A 23,051-nucleotide genomic window follows, 5' to 3' on the forward strand; every position below is an offset into this window, starting at 1 on the left:
CTGGGATGGGTTTCAACAAGGCCTTCCTATAGGAGCTCAGTCCTGAGGGTTCACAGCCATCTGCCAGGAACCGATCTCACCTGAAGGAAAATATGTGTAGGCCAAACAGTTCTGCTCAGAATTCACAATTTCGTGGAATTTTAACGGGGCTACCTTCACCTGTCAAGGAAAAGTCTGTCCTTACAATACAGAAATTGCTCCAACAACACACCGACGTTACACAACCAGTGCGGACTTCACAATTCCACATACAAACATGTAGGTCGCTATGTTGTAATAAAGCTGAAATCGAGGACTAAGAATTGTGTTTTCACAGTATGATTTAAATGAGAATTTATGCCTAAGCAAAGCAAAATGTAATTATTTTCCACACGTTCTTTCAAGAGATAAAATAAAACTTTCTACGGAAGTGTGAAAATCAGGCTGAGCTGGTGATTTCAGAATCCGCAGAGTGAGTGACTGGCCCACAGAGAGGCTGAGTAAATCAGATTTCAGGGTAAATTTCCAATACGGGGCCCTGAGGCAGCCCTATCTTCACATTCAATCTGGATTAGCCAGGGCATAGCAAAGGTCTACTTATTTCACTTTAAATAGTGCACGACCAAAACCAGCTTAATTAAAGCAGAAATTTAAAATGGGAAAATGATTGGAATGTCTATACTCTAATGCTATAGATAACAGTGCAGCAAATTCATCTTATCGGTGACTAAAATTGTTTTGTATTATCTGTCTCATCACTGCCATAGACTCTGACAGCCCTACTTAAAATTCAGTTAATTTGCACCCATGTCAAAAATGTTAGCTTAACCCTGAGATTTCTGGAAATCGAAAGCATGAAATACACAGATTATCTGTCCCTCTCAAAATGCATCAAATACCTTTCGGTGAGACTTCAGATATGAAAACAGATACTTACACAGTGCAAATTACTTAATTTTAACCTTCTCACATTATGGCCTCTTATTACATACTCATCCACAATCCAAATTCATCCTGCTGTGTGCTCTATTTTTAACATTAACTATGCACAAGGGCAGAGTGCCAACCCCTGCTTTTTACTACGATCTCCTTAAAGAGGCCAAAGACCAAATCTAAGGCTTTTCCAAAAAACATAATGTCCAAGTCACTTCTCATATTCACATCTAACCCCAAACAATTTTATATTTTTATCATCTATCCTTCTATTGATAGATTCCAGAGCATCCTCATTTTCATTTCTCACATAACATCTATGCTGTATCAGAGACAGCATCCACATTAAGAATATTCTTCAAATACTTCTCTGAACACGTTTCTCCTTTCTGGACATCGTTCTCCACCTGCTGCAGTCTGGGCTTCAATTCCATCCAGTAAGACAAGCGCTGGGGGGCCACAACGTGGACTGCCACATTCAAAGAGCTCCTAGCATAACTAGCCTCGGTTTAGTTCCTCGGCTTCTAACGCAATTGGATTACTGGATACGGCTTCTTTGTAACTCCTCCTTATTCAAAATGAGCTTCTGGATATGCATGTGCATGTGAGTTGTACATCACACACACACACACACACACACACACTTTCTCCCTCTCTCGGATCTCCTTCTCGGAAGCTGCCACTGCTGCCTGCTTACATCTCTAAAAGCCTCAGGTGTCCCATCCCTAGGACTACTAAAATAAGGAGTACAATGTATATTTTTTAAATATAAATTTGAACGTAGATTCCAGGCACATTAGGTGGCACAGTTAAGGCCGTACTGGAGGTTAAAGAGGTTTTCAGAGGCTGGCCTGGGACTCCAATTGCCCTTTTAATTATCCAAGTCAAAGAACAACTCAGTTTTAGTTTTACGCTTCTGGTACGCTTTAGATAGACTTGATGTTTATACTTAGACGTTCCTTGATTACCCTCTTTGAGAATATGCCTACTCATGTATTTATAATAAAGATATCTATGTAATTGTGTTTACTCCTAAATATCAAGTTAAGGAGATAGTTTATTAGTAGTTTCTTTATGAATATAGCATTTCACAATTTTTTCAGCCCAATTCCTTAAACTACAAATTGAAGAAAGACATTGGAAAAACCCACAGAAAGAGGAACTATCACATCTTCTTGACCTATAATCATATCAATAAATCTGGATTAGAGAAGAGCTCAGAGAAGGAAAGAAACTCTTCCCTTTTGAATGATTATTTGGGAAAATGTTCTGTTTAACTAGTAACTAAAGAAAACTTTTGAAGTAATATTCCATTACCTGTAAAATGGCAAAAATAATGCAACCCAGTGTGAATAAATGAGCATTTGACCTAGGAGGTATAGAGTGGTGGTGAAACTCCTTCTGAAGGATAATATGACAACAGCTTTACACGAAAGCTTTAAAAATTATACCTTGTTCCAACTCGAACACTCTCTCTTGAACAGGGTAGGGGGGCTACAGATCCAAATGGGTCTGAAGCTACAGATTCTAATACTGAAGGGAGAGCGCAGGGTCCAGGGGGCAGCATGGGCTCTGGATTCAGAGTGGGTCCACACCCTTATCCAGAAACACCCTGTTCAGAAAAATGAAACAACCCAGCTCTTCAATAACTACAGAATATGTGAACGAGCTAGAACACATCATCACAGTGGAACAGACAGGGACACGGAAAAGCACATACAAAACAACGTCAAACATTTAAGAGTGCCGTGCATGAATTACAGCTATGTGAAAGCCAGGCTGATAACGATCAGAGCCGGCCACAGTGACCTGTACGGAGCAGCTGTCAGCATGAAGCAATCTTATGTTTGCCTTTCTGTGATGATGTCTAAATATAACTCTAAATGCCTCTGTTTTTTCCCAGGCAGGCTGCAAACATTACTATGGCTTTCTGTGGGGTGGGGGTGGTTGGGACACAGCTGTCCCGCATTCGTCCTCCTCCATCCCCTCACCCACACTCCCATTTACAGCACAGACAAGCAGGGAAGAGCTGCCAGTCTTCATTCTGAGGACGCTCCTGCTCCCTCTCTGCCTGTCTAAAACCAAGCTCACTGAGTCCAGGTTCAAGGACCTCGGAGCTTCCCCGCCCTCCCCTCCCCCACCCCCCCACCCCCCCCACCCCCCCACCCCCCCCACCCCCCCACCCCCCCCCCCCCCCCAGGAACAGTGACTGTCTACGGATCCGCGCAGAATCTCTCGTATGTGGGCGGTAACAGACTTCTAAACTCCCTGTGTTGTTCTTTAACTCATGGACTATTTTTTGATTTTTCATGTCTTATTTCTCACCTCCTAAGTAGACTAAAATGGCAATGCCCATGCTTTGGGCTTTTCTATGTCTCACGTGGCATACAGCACAAATGACATCGATGATCGTGGTGACTCGGTAACTCCTTGGGAAGGACGACTGATCACACATACAGTAAAACATTCTCAAAAATAAAAAGTAAAAATCACTACCCAGTTTCTGCTTGGTTCCGTACATACATGCAGAAGACACATGTAGTGTTAATGACAATCTATAACGCAACGTTCGTAGTCAGGTTCTTCTCCTAACGGCGTTAAAGTAGGAGCAGGACACTAAAGATCATCCTTCATTTCATCAAGTGCGCGTATTCGTCTTCAAGCCAGAAAATACCAAATTCTCGGTTACCATTGTCATCACCGCCACTGAATCCAATTATCAAAGAAACCTCCTCATCTCAGATGACACCTCGGAGCTGGGAGTGGCGGGGACCTGCCCAGGGCCGCAGTATAGTTAGCGCAGAGCCGAGACCAGAACACAAATCTCCTGACTCAGGGCCCCAGCGCCCACAGTACTGCACTGCCCAGGTGGGTATGGCCATGAGACTGAGGTAGGAGAGAACGCCACGCAGCACCTAAAACCATTTTATTTTTTATTTGTACTAATGACACAATAGTACCTGCTTATTACGATTTGAACAAAAACACTGGAACTTCAAATTTGGGTATCAACACGCTGTAAGTTCTTCTTCTGTCAATAAAGGAATATTTGCCACATTCTACAATGGTCTAGGAAGGATGAAGAAGTGGAACTCTAAGGTATTGGAAAAGGCTGTTTTATTGCTGGGTCTAAGACTCATCATATTATTGGTGCCTTCTAACCACGATTCGATTCCCAGCGAGCGAGGAGGGGCAGGAGGGACCAAAATACTCAGACACTGACTTGGAAAGATGACCGCTGTCAATATTGCTGGTTTTGGTTTTGGTTTCCTGAAGGCAAGTTACAGAGAACAAGTTACAAGAATATACAGAGAATATATTTTTGTGGAACCATGGAATGAAATTTGAAGGAAGAGGGCAAGGGGATGAGAAAACAATTCCGTAAAAATGGGACTATGGGGAATTTTTATTTGTGCACTTTTCATCTGAAATAAACATGTTTTGATGTGTAATTTTAAATAAAGAAGTTTGTTTTTCACATATACATTATCATTAACCAGGAGAGGAGTAGAAGGCATAACATTTTTTCCTAACAACATTTTAAATTTTACCCCAAATCTAAAATACCACTGGATTTTTATTATTTAGATTAGCCACAAAATATTAATATGTTGTTACCTATGTATAAAGTAACTTCCAGAAGCTACCAATAAAAAGAACAATCAGAAGCTATGATTCTTGGAAAAATAAAATCTTTAAAAAAAAAATAAAGGGGGGCTGGCCCCATGGCCAAGTGGTTAAGCTCGCGAGCTCCACTTCAGTGGTCCAGGATTTCACCGGTTTGGATCCTGGGCGCGGACGTGGCACCACTCATCAAGCCATGCTGAGGTGGCATCCCACATGCCACAACTAGAAGGACCCACAACTAAAATATAAAACTATGTACCAGGGGGCTTTGGGGACAAAAAGGAAAAATAAAATCTTTAAAAGAAAAAATAAGCTGTGATTCTTAACTCTCAGGGATACTCAAAAGAAAAGTGCATCCATGATGTATATAACCCCAAATTTAGCATATGTCAGTATCAGAGGTTCACAGAATATCCTCTAGAAACTTATTCAAAGACCCTCCTGGGCTGCTCAAATAATGACCAACATCTACTATGCATTTCTAAAACACTTTAATACATTTTCATTTGATCACAATTCTTAAGACACCCTCACAAAGGATTCAGCAACAAAACACAGAATCTTAGAACCAAAAAGAACCTCAGTGGTCCATACATGACGGATGTATGAATCCCCTCAAAGTGTCTACAGCCACAAACGTTATGAATTTCTTCCTCCTTCGTAACAGAAAGCTGTTCCTTGTAATTTACACCCACTGGTCTCACTTTGGTCCTTTTGTAGAATATTTGAAGACAGCTATATCTATTTGCCTTTTCTGAGTAAAATATGCCACATCTTAATCCACTTAACACAACAGGTATAATGGGGAGGAACCTGCTTCCTTTTCTCCAGATCCTACATTGGCTCTAACGTGGCCTCAGCTCTCTGTGCAGTTTAGCAGCCCCACCCCCTCAGCTGTGGTTAAGCCCCACCTCCCCCACCTCCTATTACATAGCTGGTTAATTGATTCTAGTGGCATGAGTTTGTCTTTACCCCTGCTCATCTTCATTTTGCTTATTTCCAGTCATCGTTCTAGCCTGACATCTAACACATTAACTGCATTTCCTATCTTGACGTCAACCACCAATTAAATGAGCAGCTATTTCATTCATGTCTTCATCCATGGCACTGAGAAAAATATTGAAGACATCGAGGGAGAGGACAGAGGCTTCGGCTAACCACCAGTGCCATTCATAAAGCCTGACATAAATCCAGGCGTCCACATTCTTGGAGGAAGGTGTCTTCATCAGAAACCACAGGAGACTCCTGTCCCCTGGTCCAAGCACCCTTCCGATATTCACTATGCTCGTTATGCAGCACGTGTACCTATCTGCCTTGGGTGACAATCTCTTGCCCACTTCGAATTCCTCCTTCTTTTCTAATAAATAAAATAAGTAGTCCGAAGTTTAGAAAAACACTTAGAATTCGAGACAAAAGGGTGCAGGGGAAGGCAGGGGGTTAGGGTCAGACAAACCTGGGCGTCAATCCTGCCTGTACTGTTCATCAGCTACGTAAACTCAGGCTCGCCTTTAAGAGAATGCAGTCATGCTCACCTCTCGTGTTGCTGGGGGATTAAATGAGGTACCACAGGAGTTATCACATAGTAAGAGCTTCCCAAATCTTTTTTCTCTTCCTCCTAACAAATTAGCGAATTGAAGTCAGAGCAAAATCACTCAATAATTTATCTATTTTCTTGTCTCCCCAGCACACTGTTAATTAAAGGTGGAAATTTTCTCTTATTCATCTCTGCATACCTGGCACTGGGTACAAGGCCTGGCATGATTCACGTCTGCTGAATAGAAAAAGCAGTGACTCCTTCCACACCACACGACCAGCTAAACAGCAGGGCTCTAAGTAGGATGCAGGCCTCTCGATGGCCAGTAGGTACAAGAGGTAAAGAGCCGTGCGTCACTGCAGACAAAGCTTCACTTTCACAAATTCATGCAAGCCACAGCTTCCACGACCTCCTCCAGCCTGTGTCCCCCCAAATGTGTCTCCCACAGCTGGTTTCTCTGAGCCCCAGGGCTCTCCACCCAACTGACACCCAACATTCCTGCCTGGGTGCCTCAAGCCTCCTCAGCTATTTCTGATCTTAGGGAAGACACCCCTCATCCACACATACAAGTAGAGTCTAGGGTACATCCTGACTCCTTCCTCTCCCTCTCCGCCACAGCCAACCCCTCAGAAAGTCCGGGCAGCTAGACCCACCACTGCTGCCAACAGGAAATGTCCCCCTCCGACCACACTGGCCTCCGCGGGGCTCTAGAAAAACCACGCACTTTCCCACCACTGGGCCTTCAACGACACTGTTCCCGCCACACAGAAGGAGATCTGCCCTCCAGCAGAACACACTGCTACTGCCTGGCCTCAGAGACGCCCTCTCTGAACACCAGAATGAGGCAGGATGCCCTCAGAAGACTGTGCCCTTCCTTCAGAGCGCTCACCAAAGCCCACACGAATATTTATTTGTGTGACTACTTGATAAATGTCTGTCTCCCCAACTAGACTGTCCCACAGGAATAGGAACAGTGAAGTGGAGAAGACAAATATTAAACCCATTTATAGCTATCATCTGGGTACCACAAAATAAGGCCAGAAAATAAGGCTGTTTTGGTTCTCCAGTTGTTGCCTGATTTTCATAAATTGGCAAAACCTATTATTTGCCTCATCCCCCAAGCTCAGCAGCTTGTAAGTCAATTCAATGAGTAAATTACTATCTGACTGAGCTACACTTTTAAATTTAATTTAGAGAATGTAATAATTCTATAAACAAACCAAAGTATACATATATTTTTTTATTTCTAAAGTAAATTAGATCTAAAAGGAATATCAAAATAATAATGGAATATATTTCTATTTGCCCTGAGATTTGTTATTCTCACCACCCAAAAAAAATTGTAAAAATATTATCATGGCTTTAAAAATTTCTAAAATTTAGATCTCTGTGCAATATCGTTCATATTCATGTGTCACTACTAACAACCTAGTTGCAGGCTCTTATTTAAGAAAGAGACATAATATGGTATATTTCCCATCTAAAGACAGATTTCGAGCAAGAAGGGAAGCTCTCATGAGAATATGTCCAATTTCAACCCCACCACTTTTAGCTGTGTGATGCTGAAGAAAGTGGCCACTTTAATTCACTCTGCTGCACCTCAGTGAACTCATCTGTACACCAAGAACACTACCCCTCTCGAGCGGTTAGAGAATTGGAGATCATATAGGCACATAAGAGGCTTTTAATAGGGATAGATTTTATTGTCATCATTATTACATGGAGGTATACTCTAGAATAATCACTATTAATAATAATCACAAAAACCTCCACCCCTCCACTAATGTGCGGAAAAGAGAGAGAGTGCTAATCAATCCTAGCATTCGTTTCCCCCAGTCCTTCAAGCCTCAGAATCTTTCGCCCTGTGGAGTTGCAGGCAGCCACTACCAATTATTAGATTTTGCAGATGAGCAGAAACCAATTTGCTATCTCTAGTACAACAGGAAGAACACAACGTTTGACATCAAGTGGACCTGCGTGCACAGCCCTCTCCTACTTCTGACCAGCCATGAAACGTTGCGTAAATCACTCCGGTGCTCTGAGCCTGTGTTCCCGTCTTTCAAGGGAAGATAATACCTCCCTTAAAGCCACAATCATTCCAAAGCTGTTGGTGTGTGATTTGCATGGATAAACAATCCCACAGACTGTAGCAGAGGGGTACCCAAAAGACAGAGAAGTTACTGATGTCCCCAGCAATCTCCATGACTGCCATCACGCCTCTTTCAAACTATTTTATTAATTTTTTTAAATTAACAACTTTAAAATTGCCTTAAAGGAAATGCAAATATAAATATTATGAATTTGCCACCTGCCTTACCTACCTCTGGACAAAGGGGCCTGCCGTGCTGATACACAGGCCACGGGCACCTGGCGTAAAGATGCTTTTCAGAGACATGGCCCCATCAAAGATCTTTATAGAGGCATAATTACATGCAAGCATATACTGATCCATATTGTAATGTGACTGTTCAAAGAAAAAAAGTTAACACGACTAATATACAGTCAAATCTCATAGACTGAAAAAGGCAAGGCACCTGAATGAACACACAAGGCCTAGGCCGGATCCTACGCTGAAGGAAAGAAGATTGCTCTAAAGACGCTGTTAGGACCGTGGACAAAATCAGAACACAGACTGGAGGTTGAAGTCCCATCTCAAAGGTTACACGTCCTGATGGTGATGACGGCCTGAGGAGTGTGAGAGAGTAACCTTGCTCCTGGGAAATACACTCTGACATATTAAGCAGTAAAGGGGCAGAGTGTGTGCAGCCTACTCTCAAATGATTCTGGGGACCAGCCCTGATGGCTAGTGGATAAACGTCAGCATGGCCCGGTTCAGTTCTCAGGCACAGACCTACACCCCTCGTCTGCAGTGGCCATGTTCTGGTGGCGGCTCACATAAAAAACAGAAGATTGGCTATAGATGATAGCTCAGGGCAAATCTTCTACAGCGAAAAAAACAAAGAAAGAAAGAAACGATTCTGAGAAAATACACTATAGACAGGTAGGCAGGTGGGGAGATAGATAAATGCAGCAAAATGTTAAAAAGTGATGCATCAGAGTAAAAGGTATATGGATTTCTCTGCACTATTCTTCCAACTTTCCTATAAATTTGAAATTATTTCAAGATAAAAGCTAAAAAAAAGGGCAAAAAGGGAAGACAAGGATAACTGAAAACCACAATAATCAGTACCCCTTATATCTGCAAGGGGGTCTGCAGCTCCTCAGACCCGAGAGCCACCGCTGACTGCGCGAGGTCCATGGCCTCTGGCAGGCTTAAAACCAAAGGGGGTGGGGGCCGTGTGCGGAGGAAACTAGGGGAAAAGACACATGGAGACTATAAGAGTGAAAAAACTAGGAGACAGAGCACAGAGACGGAGAAAAGAAGTGCACGTGATAAGGCAGAACTGGGGAAGGGGTGGAGGTTACAGTATTTTTCCTAAAAGTACTGAAGGTAAAACATATACTGAATATGCATTTTCTTAAAAATTCTTAGGAAGCTTCCATTCCACAAAGATTTTTTAAATTAGAAAAATATATACATATATATCTATCTCGTTTGGGTTAAAAACTCTGCTCTGCTCTGACAGAGATCCTTTCCTGAGAATCACCTTTTCAGGTTATCACCCTCGACGCTCAGGACGTCTCAAACCAGCCCTTCAAGAGGCGAAATGTGCCATCTTTTAACCCAGAACTCTCCCTGGCTTGTTTTTGTAAGTTTCAAAGACTGTGACCCTGCTCGTCCCTACAAAGGATGGAAACAGATGAGCCCCGAGCAATGCCTTGAGGGCAGGGGGCCATGGGTCAGGTCCTCTGGTTTAAAATAAGGAAAGCAACTGCCCAAATGAAAACATATCCAGGATTCTTAAATCTCAGTACAAATATCCCCAAACTGTGGTTGACAACACAAGGCCTCAGCTGGAGACAGTGGCGGGTTCAGACACTGTCCGCGAAAGAACAGCTGAAGCGCTTGCTGTGGCCCAGGGGGCCCAGGGACCTAACTCTGCCACCGTCCAGCCACAGCACCTTGGGGAGCTGTGGGGCAGTGCAGTGGGGTCAAGGACACGCACCCTGGAGTATGGCTGCCTGGCCTACACCCCGGCTCACCGCTTCCTGTGGGATCTTAGGCAGATCATGTACATTCTCTGAACTTCAGCTTCCACCTCGGGAAAGTCAGGATAATGCCAGTTCCGACCTCACAGCACTGTTGTAAGTATTAATGACACAGTAGATACAAAACACTGAGAGCAGTGCCCGGTACACAGTAAGCGTTCAGTTACGTGCTGGCGGTTGTTATTACTGGGCAATGTCGCTCCTCCGAGCCCCACGACTCCTCACACCGCTCCTCACAGGTAAAGCGAGGGACGGAGAGAGGAACTTCCAGCCCTTCCTGTTCTAGCATTCCATTGTTCTAGAACCATCCCTTCTCCTTGCCAGAACTTCGAACTGTCATGGTAACAGCAAAAGGAACACGGACCATTGGAGATATTTCTCCTTCTCTGGTTAAAACCAGAAATCTTAGCAATCAACTGCCCTGAAGGTCATCAGGTAGGGAGAGGACCATAAAGGGGTCTAAACAGTTCAAAACCCACAAGTCCAACATCCAAATAATCGAGGCTCACCTTCAGGTGACACCCCTGACGCCTGTTACGTGTCAGCCCACATGGAACCTGGCTGTGCTCTTACATGCCTCCATGCGGATGCCCTACGGCACCCCCAGTCTGGAACGCCCTTGTACCCCACAAACCTTTGGCTACCTGGAAACTGAACAAATTCCTCCTCACCCCGCAAAGTACCACGGGATAAAACAGTGCCTTCTCAGGGCTCCCAGCGTACCCTGCGACTCTCTTACTCAGTAGATGTGCAACATTTATCACAAGGAACTACGACCCCGAGCCCGTCTCCCTCATCACGGAGCCCTTAAGGGTGGACGTGGTGTCTCTTCCTCATCCTAATTCTCCTTACAGCCCCAACTTCTCATACACACTGGACAAATATTGTTGCTATTATTTTATTAACCAAAAACCAAAATAAAAGAAACTCAAGTGCACCTTAACCTTTGCCTCTCCAAGCCACCCTCCTCCAAATAATACGGTACTGCCTTCCTAGATGTGTCAATTATAAGTCACGAAATCTACGCCCCCTGAGCTGGGCTCTGGCTTGTACCAGGCACTGACTAAACATGTGCTATATGGCTGTGAGAAAGACATCCCGCTGTGTCTCCTATTCCAGCAAGGTCTCCTGGACTCAAATTACAATGCTCTGACAATTTGCATTTTTTATTTCCATGCTACAATATCACCACTTCTAATATTCTTAAACCATCATTTCCCAAACTGTGTTTAAAACTGTTACCACATCTAAGAATGGAAAATGTCTATACAAAAGCAGACTTTTTAAGACTCATAATATATGTTCGCATAAGAAAAATCTGAAACTTCCAATATAGAAAAAAAAGACCTGTTTAACTTGGTTGTACCCAAACCTGTCTGAGCAAGTTTTGATTTTTTTTTAAGTAGAACACAGGAAAATATAAACTCGGATGACATAAAAATGTAATAACGCATTCCAGAATGTTCACTGTTGGCCAGATCTATCCCAACCAGAGGGTAAACGCACGTGTGGGGGTGCACTGGTGCACACGGCTTCTCCCCCAGTTGTGTGAGAGGCTAACAGTGCTTGGTTTACCTGTGGATTTTTATATCTAGTTGAGGAATCAGAGCAACAAGGTATTTTTACACGTAGCTGGGTAGTGAGAGGAACCACAAGGTATGCTGGTCATATATCCTTAGCATTTATGGCAAATTATTAATCAAGTCCCACCTGAAACAATTTGTTAAATTGATTTTAATCACTGGGCCTCTCATGTGAAGCTTTGTATAATCAGCATTTCATTTACAAAATTAATTGCCTGATTGATTCTCAGGAGGCAGTGGCTGTCATTACCCCGCTGTCATAACTTCTGAGTAGGGTGTCACAACATGAAATCCTGACAGGCTGAAGAGCACTGCTATTTTAAAAACGGGTGAGGGGTGAAAGGGATGAAGGACGAAAACCAGGGCAGGTACCTTACCCCTTCAGCGCGAGAAAGCAGAAGTGTTTCACGCCATCCCATTCCCCAGCCACACCCTTCTGCTAAACCAATTCACGTTCAAATCCAGGCTTGGAGCACGAAGGAGTTTTCCTATCTTAAACAATAACTAGAATATAAAAGCACGGATTCAGCACTAGAGTCAAATTTTAACCTATGTTACGAAATCTCTATCTCAGGACGAGACCAGCACTGTATTAGAGTGGCAGACTACTTGCTAACCATTTCAATTTCCCACTTTCTGTCTTTCTTACACTTTCTCAGAAAAAGACATGACCAGAAATTTTAGGAGTTGATGACTGATACCAAAATATATCCTATAGCATACCCAAAACACACACAAGCATATACTCAAATTCAGTGTTTCAAAAATATTTTAGTATCTATTATTGTTAGACAGACACACTTTTTATATTTAATTTATTGCTCAGTATTTCACATTTAATGGTCTGTTGGTAACTGATGGGTCCTTCACCTAAAAACTGTCATCGCACTCAATAACAAAAATTAGGCTAAAAAGTGTTTCTCATGTAAAAGAAAAGGTTACAATGAGTACAGAAGAAGGAAGGAAAGAGGGAATTTTTAAAAGTTATCATTAAAAGTGAGATCGCATTACCTAATCAGCACATTTTCAAATTGGACCCACGTAGGCATCAAACCAGTCCAAGATTCTATTTTTTTCTTTACCATTAATTTGCCTTTTAAGCAATGACACCCAGTTCTGGAAAAGCCCCTAAATCTTGCCCTCTCCCAGCTCACAGCTGCATTTCCACAGCCTCAACATTCCAAAAAAGCAGGACTGACCCTCACACGAAGCCAAGCTGTTTTCAAAAGTATAAAATCATTTCCATAGTCTACACAGAGGGGGACTCATTTAAAACAATCCCCATTCAATGCAATCCGATTTCAAATAGGCCTCTTTTAAACGGGTCATTCTGAATTTAAAAGAGCCCGCCTCTGGGACCAGATGTAATTTATCCTCCTTTCAGTACACTGAATTTTGAATCCTATGTACAGCCACAGATTTCCTTGAAAAAGAAAGAGCCCCTCAGAATTTTGCTCGATTATCTTGTGACCCAAGGTGTTTTGTTCGCTGGCTTGGCAAAGAGAGCTAATCGAGACACTGTACCCACTCCCATATTGCGGGCTAACATGGCAAATTCATGGTTAGAGAACATAAAAGCAAAGTCTTTCCAGAACACACACCTTGGAGGGGCTTAGAAGGGCAGGCCCCTCCTTGACTTCTCGGGCACATTTTACTCCCAGGCAGAGTAAGAGCAACATCTCCAATTTTTACTTGGCTCACAGGGATCCCCTAAGTGTGGATAAAGGAATGTCTACAAAGTGTGTGAAGTTCTGGGAAGAAAGACATTGTGAAAGCAATGAATGCCAGGATCACTCCCTAAGCTGCACGTACTGCAATTCTTTCAGAAAACACGGTTCGCAAATTCAAACGCATATCAATTTAACACCTTTTATTACAAAAGAACCGAATAAATGGAAGACAGAGAATTCTCTTACACATGTGCACTGGGGGTGGGGACCTCACCTAAACATTTAATGCTAGCATCACTACGACAGGATTCTACAGTATGTCAGGAACAGTTTTGAGCAGTAACTCTCAGAGGGGAAAAAGGATAGATGCTATACAAACAGGAACGAGGGCTGGCATGAGGTTGCAGTTGAAAAAGGATATTCGGGACTATAATTTAATGTTTGGAAAAGGGGAAAGGACTGCTTTTATAACATACCATGTAAAAGTAGAGCGTGACAAAATAATCACAATTGCTAACGATTTGCAAGAAAAGCCTAGCTTCTGTCTTTTCAAGGGAGGTGGGGAGTAGGGCCCTGGTCCTTGGGGAGGATATATCCGAATCCTGGAAGAGGGGTGAGGAAATGTATTTTTATCAAAAGGAGGCATGAGTTAGAAAAAGTTAAGAAACAAAGATTTAGAAACAGGAGGACACAAGTTAGTCAGAGGCCATATCCATCCATTCACTCAAGACTGTTTAAACTGAAGAGATATTCATGTGCAAGGCACCATGAAGGACGAGCAGATGTGTAAATGGCCCCAAGACTTTAAGAAACATACGTGATAACAGAGGAAATAAGAGATGTACATAAATAATACAAGCTATAAATAAGTTTGTTAATGCCAGGACAGAGGAAAATAAAGTCCTATGAGAGTTCAGCTGAGGTTTATAACTTCCAGCTGGAAGAAACGGAAGGATTCATAGCATTTAAGGTAGATAATAAACAGTGAAGATATACAGGAGCCGGCCTGGTGGCGTGGTGGCTAAATTCATGCCCTCTGCTTCAGCAGCCCGGGGTTTGCCAGTTTGGGTCCCGGGCACAGACCTACACACTGCCCAGCAAGCCATGGTGTGGCAGCATCCCACATACAAAACAGAGGAAGACTGGCAACAGACGTTAGCCCAGGGCCAATCTTCCTCACCAAAAAAAAAGCTATCAAGAACTATCAAGGCACAAATATAACAATAAAACAGTCACCATTTAATGAGTACCTACTGTGAGCCAAGCACTGCGCTTTACAAATGACATGACCAATCCTAACAAAAACCCTGCAGGGTAGTTAGTATTACAAACCACTGTGCTTGGTTAAAGGAAATCATCTCCTAGACTAGGTAACTTGCCCAAGGTCACACTACAGTAAGATGGAGTCAGGATTTTCCCAGCTCTGACTGGTGCTCTTTAGAGAAGAAGTCTGCAACAGCCACTAGGTTCCTGTCCAAGCCACTCCAATGAATATCCCTTGATATGAACAAGTTGTGAATAGCAGACTCTTGTACCCTGAATTATGTCCCCCCCAAAATTCATATGTTGAAGCCCTAAGCCCCAGTGTGACTGTATTTGGAGACAGGGCCCATAAGCAGGTAGTAAAGGTTAAATGAGGTCATAAGGATGAGCCCTAATCTGATAGGTCTGATATCCTTATAGTAAGATGAGAGACCAGGGCGTTGTCTCTCCCTCCATCCCTCTCTCTCTCTCTCTCTCTCTCTCTCTCACCCTCTCACCACCCCACCCCCACGCACACACAAAGAGGTCATGTGAGCACACAGTAAGGTGTGCAAGCCAAGAGAAGAGAGCTCAGAATGAAACCTACCTTGCTGACACACCTTGATCTTGGCAATCAGAATTCTAGAACTGTCAGAAATACATTTCCGTCGTTTAACCCACCTGGTCTACAGTATTTATCACAGCCGGCTGAGCTGACTAAGAGACCCCGCTGCTATTTTTATTGATTTGTAACATATCGCCTGAGTTCTAAGAGGGCTCCCTGGGATTCCTGCCCCCTGATATCCACCCCTTTGTGCAGTCCCTTCCTCTTGAGTATGGACGAGGCTTGTGACTTGCATCGAATGCAGAGAATATAGCAAAGATGAAAGAATTCTGCAGATGTAATGAAAGTCCCTAACCAGCAGACCTGGAGCTCATCAAAAGAGATAATATCCTGGATGGGTCCGATATAATCATGTGAGCCCTTTAAAAGAAGGTCCAGGCCTTCCCAGAAGTTAAAGACCCCCAGCAACAAAGACTCTCTCTGCCGGTGGCACTGAAGAAGCAGCTGCTATGATACAGCCTCAAGGAAATGAATTCTGCCAACAGCCTGAGGGAGCCTTCCCCGGGCAAGCCTCCAGATGAGAATGCAGCCCAGGTGCCTCCTTGACTGCAGCCTCCTGAGATCCTGGACAGAGAACACAGCTAAGTCATGCCTGGACTCTGACCCACAGAAACTCTGAGATAATAAATGTGTGTTGTTTTAAGCCACTCAATTTGTTATGCAGCAAAAGAAAATTAACCCGCAACTTAGTAAAAATAATATGCTTTCCACGAAGCTCCTCCCCACTCCCACGTGCAAGCACCTTGCAGCTCCTGACCTCCCCCCATGCAGGACGTGCAAGTGTGCAAACTATTGTGGTTGGTGCTCCAATACCTTCACTGACAGGAAGGCTTAAAACATAGACTCCCAGAAGGTACTGGGGGCTCTTTACTTTTCCCATTTCTGGGCAAACTCCTACTCATCCTTCAAACCCAGACTCAAGGATCACCTTCCCTGTCAAGTCTGTCTTGAAATCACCAGACAGGAAAAAAACCCTTCTCTTCCGTGGCCTTGGAGTCCTTTGAGGAAACCTCTATTACAATATTTAGAAGGTCCGGTTGCAATTTTCTGTTTACATGTCTCCTCAACAGCAAAGGCCAAGTTCAACAGCAAGACAGGTTACAAAGATAAAGGAAACCCCGCCCCACACTGTACCAGAGAAAGAACAGGAGTGGGAATCCAGTTGCAGTCACCAGCTACAGGGCCTGAGAAAGGGCAAGTCACCCAGCTTCTCTAGGCCTCCATGTCCTCGACTATGAAACAGAATAGTTTGCAAGTAGGTAGCCTATTTTTATACCCAGAACCTAGTACAATATATGTCTGTCGATCAAATAAATATGACAATTAAAAGATGCTTGAAAGGTCAACCTGAAGTCTAAAAAAAAACAGAAGTACTAGCAATGACACCAAATAAGAAAATGCGTACAAAATTGCAACTTGAAAATAGGTGGTTAAAACTAATGGCAGCTAATTAATAGTCATGCATATATGCTGACAAGGGTGATAAGTGATTTAAAACGGGGGGTGTTGACTTCTCATTGCCTATCCCTCATACACAAAGGCAGCCTGGGGTCTATGAGTTAGAGCCTGTGTCACTGCCAGCTTCACCTCACTCCCAATCCTACTCCTTGTCTATCGGTCATAAAGGTTTCCAAAATGATTGCTTAAATCCTCAAGTTTAGGGCTGCATCTCTTTGCCTTGTTCATGCCACCTGACCACATAACACACCCTGCCCATCTCTGAACAGCTGGCCTTGCCCGGCGTGCTGGACCTGATTTGGGAGACCATGTTACAGCGACAGCCAGCTCCACTGCCTGGCTGGCCTCAGCCCAAGCAATTTGAGGAAGCGACTTCTGAACCAATTCTGAATGAACCAATAAACTTAAGAGAAAAGGGAGTTAACCTCTTTTCATGTTTTTTTAAGTGAGAAAGACAAATTTGTAAAGATTTTATTTTTCCTTTTTCTCCCCAAAGCCGCCTCGGTACACAGTTGTATATTTTAGTTGTGGGTCCCTCTAGTTGTGGCCTGATGAGTGGTGCCATATCCATGCCCAGGATTCAAACCAGCGAAACCCTGGGCCGCTGAAGCAGAGCGCGTGAACTTAACTGTTCGGCCACGGGACCGGCCCCAGAAAGACAAATTTTTAAATGCTCTTGACAATAATGGTGCAGAAGCCTCAGATTTGCCCACGCTACCTGTTTATCTAAAAGCTACATCCAGCCTAGTAATTCTGTAGAATGCAATTGATTCACTGGTATCATTTTACAATTCTGATTAGGTTTCTCTACAATCCTCTTTATTAAATTGCTTCCTTTAAGCATGCATAGTTACCAATTTGTTTCCAACTAAATCAGGTATCATATGAAAAGATTATACTGCAACAGTGAAGGAGCACCCCAGGGAGGACGCTTCATCTAGATTTCAAAATTAAAATAGGGCTAAAATTTTCTGACTATAAGATTTCTTTTTAAAAAGAAAGGCAACTGAATTTATACACAGGTTTCTGGATCAGTAAAATGTCAACAGCCCATGATGACATCCTGTGTACAAAACAACCACATCTTTCACAAAGCATAAGAAGCCAAGACCAGAAGACTCAGTGTGGGGCTCATGTGCCGATTTCTTCATAGTCAGGAGGTCAGTCCCGGCCTGACGCTGTTCAGCAGTCCCGAGCATGAACACACAGAGCCTTTATTTGCCAGCTTGATGCACAGAACAAGCATCAAGCTTATTAACGTAAAGGAGGCCAAGAAGGAGATGGCCAATGCTTTATCAGATAATTGCTGTTTTAAAAGAGTAACAGCAAATCAATCGAGTAAATCAGATACAACGAATAAAAATCTCCAAAAAGTACTATTTCAGAGATTTGCCCAGCCACGGGACTTTGATTAACTTTAATTAGTCACACAGATAAAACAAACTCCTATGTACAAACCTGAAGATATTTCCCCCCAAAGTCCAATGAAATAAAAATCCTTAACAGTGTTTTTAATCAAAGATTTTAGTGCCTCTAGAAGTTTGTTTTTAAAAAGAAAAAATTCTTTCATCAAGCAAAAACAAGAGCAGAAGAGATCAGGACATTAACTTATATTTTAAAACTGGATGAATAAAGAATTTGCACCACTAATGAATAAATCCTTACTAAAAAGCAATACAAATGTTTTTATTTTCAATTTTTGTAGTAAAAAGCAATACAAATGTTTTTATTTTCAATTTTTGTAGTTGCACAGAGATTAGAAAAGAGTTCTTTAAGGATGGAGACTTAGCATACTTAAAACTTTTCTTTTAAATTTCAGCCGAACTGAAAAAAATGTAGGTATGAAAGAGAGTAAAAGGGGAAACCTGCGACATGGCAACTGTAAGAGAATTACCAGGATTGACTTTCGCACCAGGGCTGTTCTGGTTCACGGTCGATTTTGGCTGGAGCCCACGCTCACAAGAACACCACATGAGGGACTGCCAAGAACACAATGAAGGCTTCCTTCTTTCAAGAGAGTTTAATTACAAAGTTATGGCCCACATTTGACTAGGATATCTATTTAGTACCATACCTAAAAAAGAATGAGAACTCTGAAGTATTTCCAGATCTACATTCTACCACTCCACGCTCTCCTTTCTGTTCTCCTCATTCTTATTTCTAAAGTTAACTAGATACAATGAAAATAACTTAAGGAAAAAAATCCAGCTGATGCCCTCCAAATAGGAAATGCTCTCATCTTCTCTCAATTACTTTTGAGATTTCAATTACTGAATTCGATTACTTTGAAACGTCTCCCTCTGCTTCAGCCTTGGGATACGACAGGGCAGGCTAAGGCATCAAAGGGAAGGCATCTTATCGAGGGAGAGGCTGCATTTGTACGGCACACTCCTTGCAAGAAACTTCGTTATGAATAGCACTCAGGGACACAGGAGCCTAGGACTACATCCGAGGGCGTCAGAAAAGGGGCCTAAAGACCCTGTTGTGATCCTGCCAGGCAAATCCTCCTGGCCAATGGCCTCAAAAGACAATGACATTCCAAAGTGATTCAGGGTTCCACAGCAGAAACGACATCATTTTTTTTCAATTGTTCAGTGACTGCTTAGACAATAAATAAGGCAACCTGTACCCCAACCAATACACACAAAATTATCCCAAGGAAAAAAGCCGTCCCACTGTGATGTGTCCAAAAGAGGCTTCAGTGGAGAAAAAGGCCATGAATGTGTATAGCATGATCTTATATGTGGATGTTTATCTAATTTATATGTTCATACGCAGTATTTTTAAAGAAAAAGCAGATTAGAAAAAAATACATTTAACTTAAGAGTGTATACTTCTGGGAAGTGGAAGCAGTAAACAGGAATTTAAATATTCAATGTGTATGTTTTTTCAGTGTCTGACTCTTCTATATAAGAACGCATTCATGTACTACACTTCTGTAATTAAAAAAAAATCTCCAGACTAAAACTTAAAACTTTGGGAGAAAAATTAAGGAGTTGACAGAGTGCCTAAAACATGAAGAAACACAATTAAATCACAGTGAGAAGAAAATAAAACAAAGTAGACCCCTGTATGGAGAATCAAGAAGCCTGGTTTAATATGTGCAAGCTCTACTGCTAATGGGATTTCCAACCCTGCACGATCCACTTACTCCCTCTGGACCTAGTCCCATCCTGAAGACCTGAAACGCTCCTAGCCAAGCACTGCTGCTTGAGCCGAGATCCCAGAGAAGACAGAGCTGTGTAAATAAAGATGGCTCACTGAGGGGAGGGTGAAAGAGCTGGATGGAACCTGAAATGGAAAAGCGTATCCTGTCTGCATCGTGGTCTAAACTGAGGGCTGGCAAACTACAGCCCGCGGGCCAAATCTGGTCCACCACCGGTTTTTAGGACCAGCGTGCTAAGGATGCTTTTTAAATGTCTAAACAATCGGGAGAAAATCAAAAGAGGAAGAATATTTCACCACGTAAAATGACATGAAAATCAAATGTCAGCGTCCATAGCGATAGGGCACACGGCCTCCACCTGCAATCACAGACTGTCCACGGCAACTTTAGCGCTCCATCAGCAGAGTTCATAAACTGAAACAAAGACCATGCCCATAAAGCCTAAAATATTTACTATCTGGCCCTTTACTGGAACAGTCTGCCCACCCTTGATCTAAACACTTAAACGTGTCTATAAATTGAAGCGTTACCATAACACAGCACGGCAACGGTGTGCAGGGCAAAAGCTCAGATCTGGGGCACAAAACCGGGTTTGAAGGCAAGCTGCGTCCTTAACCAAGTCACTGTGTTTCCGCTTTTGCAAATCTAAAACAGGGATACCAACAAACCTCACCAGATTATTATGACAACTAGATAAAAAAAAAAAAAGCAGTTTGGAAATTATTAAATAGTCTGCAAACTTATTATTACTAAGTAAAGTGAAACAATCTGCATTTAAACTTTGGTTGGAAATGTGATGCCAAAAAAGCCTGTGGAATGTATTTTTATGTGAAATGTGTTTTTAGACGAAAGGACTAGTGGAGAGCAGGAACACCTCCAGGCGGCTGTGACGAAATTATGAAAGCCATCGACGGGATTCTTCTTCAATTGGGTGCCATATAGAGGCGCAGTGTCCCAACTTCGGGAACTAAGAGCACTTTTGGAAGACCACAAGCTTTTGTTTTTTAAACACTTTAAAGGTTTATTTAAATGCACTGTGCGTGGGGGCTGGCCCCGTGGCCGAGTGGTTAAGTTCGCGCGCTCCGCTGCAGGCGGCCCAGTGTTTCGTCGGTTCGAATCCTGGGCGCGGACATGGCACTGCTCGTCAGACCACGCTGAGGCGGCGTCCCACATGCCACAGCTAGAGGAACCCACAACGAAGAATACACAACTATATGTACCGGGGGGCTTTGGGGAGAAAAAGGAAAAAATAAAATCTTTAAAAAAAAAAAAAAATGCACTGTGCGTGAATTCACACACTTACTGAGGACCTCCGCAGCGTGCCCTCACGGCAGTTCACTGAATCCCTGTCTCACTGGTAAGAACATAGAGGCTCAACAAGGTTTACAGTTAAGCTTTGGGGAACGAGCATCGAAACGTACTTTAGTGAACGTGATGGAGGCAAAGTGGCCATTCTATAAATTAGGAATGAGCTTTCGAACTGGAAAACAATCACATCACAGGTTTCAAAGCGGCAAAGCGTATGTGATTCTTTTTGCTATGTTTTTCTGCCATCCAAGTATAGAAAAGAAAGAAAACAAAAGCAAAGGCAGCCTTCGGATAGAAAACCTTTTTCTGGTAGGAGCTTCAAGCGCAGAGAGAATACTCCTATAGGCAGATCAACACCCGCCCTTGGACACAGAGTGAATCTCCTTCCTCAACAACAGCAACGGTGACAACAGCAGCCAACCCAGAAAATGCTTTCTATACGCTGTACATATACCACCTCGCCTATCCTCAAACCAGCCAGCACTGAAGCACTTTAATCATTGCTGTTTTCAGATCATAAGTGGCAGAGTTGGGGATTCCAACTGAGTGCCTGGCCCCTGGATGGCTGTCTCCCCCTCCGTCATCAAGCACGCTGCCCAGCGAGAGGCGGGGCAAGTCAAGTGTTTCTGCTAAATTTGCCTTAAGATTCAAACCCAAGGGGCTAAGCCCACACCCCAGAAAAAGCATCTAACGAAGACATAGGATATTCGGGGTAAACTGAAGGAGGTCTGTTCCAGCCGGAGGAAGATAAGCAAGCAAACACATAGTTGCAATAAGCAAGCATTAGTTAGCTGGCCAGAGGTCAGTGGATAAATTACAGCACTACGGCAAGATGTTCGCATTTGTTAAACTCTTGTTCTAATTACATGTCTTTTTGTAAATACTGGCAAGTAGTAATACTGCCTCATCTAAAATTTACAGTTTGGGGAGGAAAAAAACCAGGGACAGTAAGAGAGAAAAAGAGCCAAAGTTTTAATACACATTGGCAAAAGGTAACAACAGACGCACAGGAAAAATTTTCTATGAATGCCCACTCGGGGCAGGACACAGAATTTGAAGCTTATAAACTGAGCCACTCAGTGTGAGCAGCTGAGGAGGGACAGGAAGAACCGGATCAAGAAAAGGAAAAGGAAAAAAAAGGGAAAAGACAAAATGAAAGCAAGAAAGAGCAGACCATGAAAGCAAAAGGAGAATTCACTTGGGGGAGAGAGGGACATAAATAAATGCAAAAACAAAAGCTAAGTCTAGGTAAATATGAGACACATAGATATGCACAAGGTGGGGGGGGTGAAGATGATAGAAGACAGACAGACAGACAGACAGAAGACAGCTAGCTAGCTAGCTCAAAGATGAAGAATAAATCAAAAGGGAGAGAAAAATATTTTGATTCCCTCTTAAAAAGGCAAGTAGCACCCACCACAATCTTTGCAAGACCCATTACTCCTCTATATGTGAAAACTCACAGGAAATATACATGCATTTCTATTACATAAATTTATAAATGTGGACTACATTCCATAAATAAAACACTGGTTCTTAAATCTTCATTGAAAGGCTTAATAAATGCACAAAATCACACCAAAAAACTCAATCACCCCTGCATTCTAGCGTCAGCCCAATAAGTCAGTCGGATGAAAAGGAAACACGGTTGCTTGGAAGCTGTATAATCAATTTATCATACTTCTTACCTATACCTATCACCATAGCAGTAAGTTTAAAAAAAATAAAAGGATGAAAAAAGTAGTCCTACTCACACATATACCCATCAGAGGTACAAGGAGATGGAAAGATGCAAAACTAATCCCAGAGGTATTAG

At 42.8% G+C, this 23,051-nt stretch overlaps 1 protein-coding gene across 26 annotated transcripts in view; it reads right to left on the minus strand.

The window, feature by feature from the left end:
• ARID1B (AT-rich interaction domain 1B) overlaps positions 1–23,051 on the minus strand; it is a 413,537-nt gene that overhangs the window by 367,491 nt on the left and 22,995 nt on the right. For 2 of the 26 annotated variants that reach the window (XM_070603127.1, XM_070603124.1), the window contains exon 1: positions 10,178–10,466. The exons of 23 other annotated variants lie outside the window; for them this stretch is intronic. The gene's annotated coding sequence lies outside the window, so the exon portion shown is untranslated. Of the gene's footprint in view, positions 1–10,177; positions 10,467–23,051 lie in introns of those variants that run through there. One more of the 26 variants, XM_070603130.1, reaches the window with a different exon arrangement.

Source organism: Equus przewalskii, chromosome 32 (assembly GCF_037783145.1).
Source record: "Equus przewalskii isolate Varuska chromosome 32, EquPr2, whole genome shotgun sequence".
NCBI classification, from domain to species: Eukaryota; Metazoa; Chordata; class Mammalia; order Perissodactyla; family Equidae; genus Equus; species Equus przewalskii.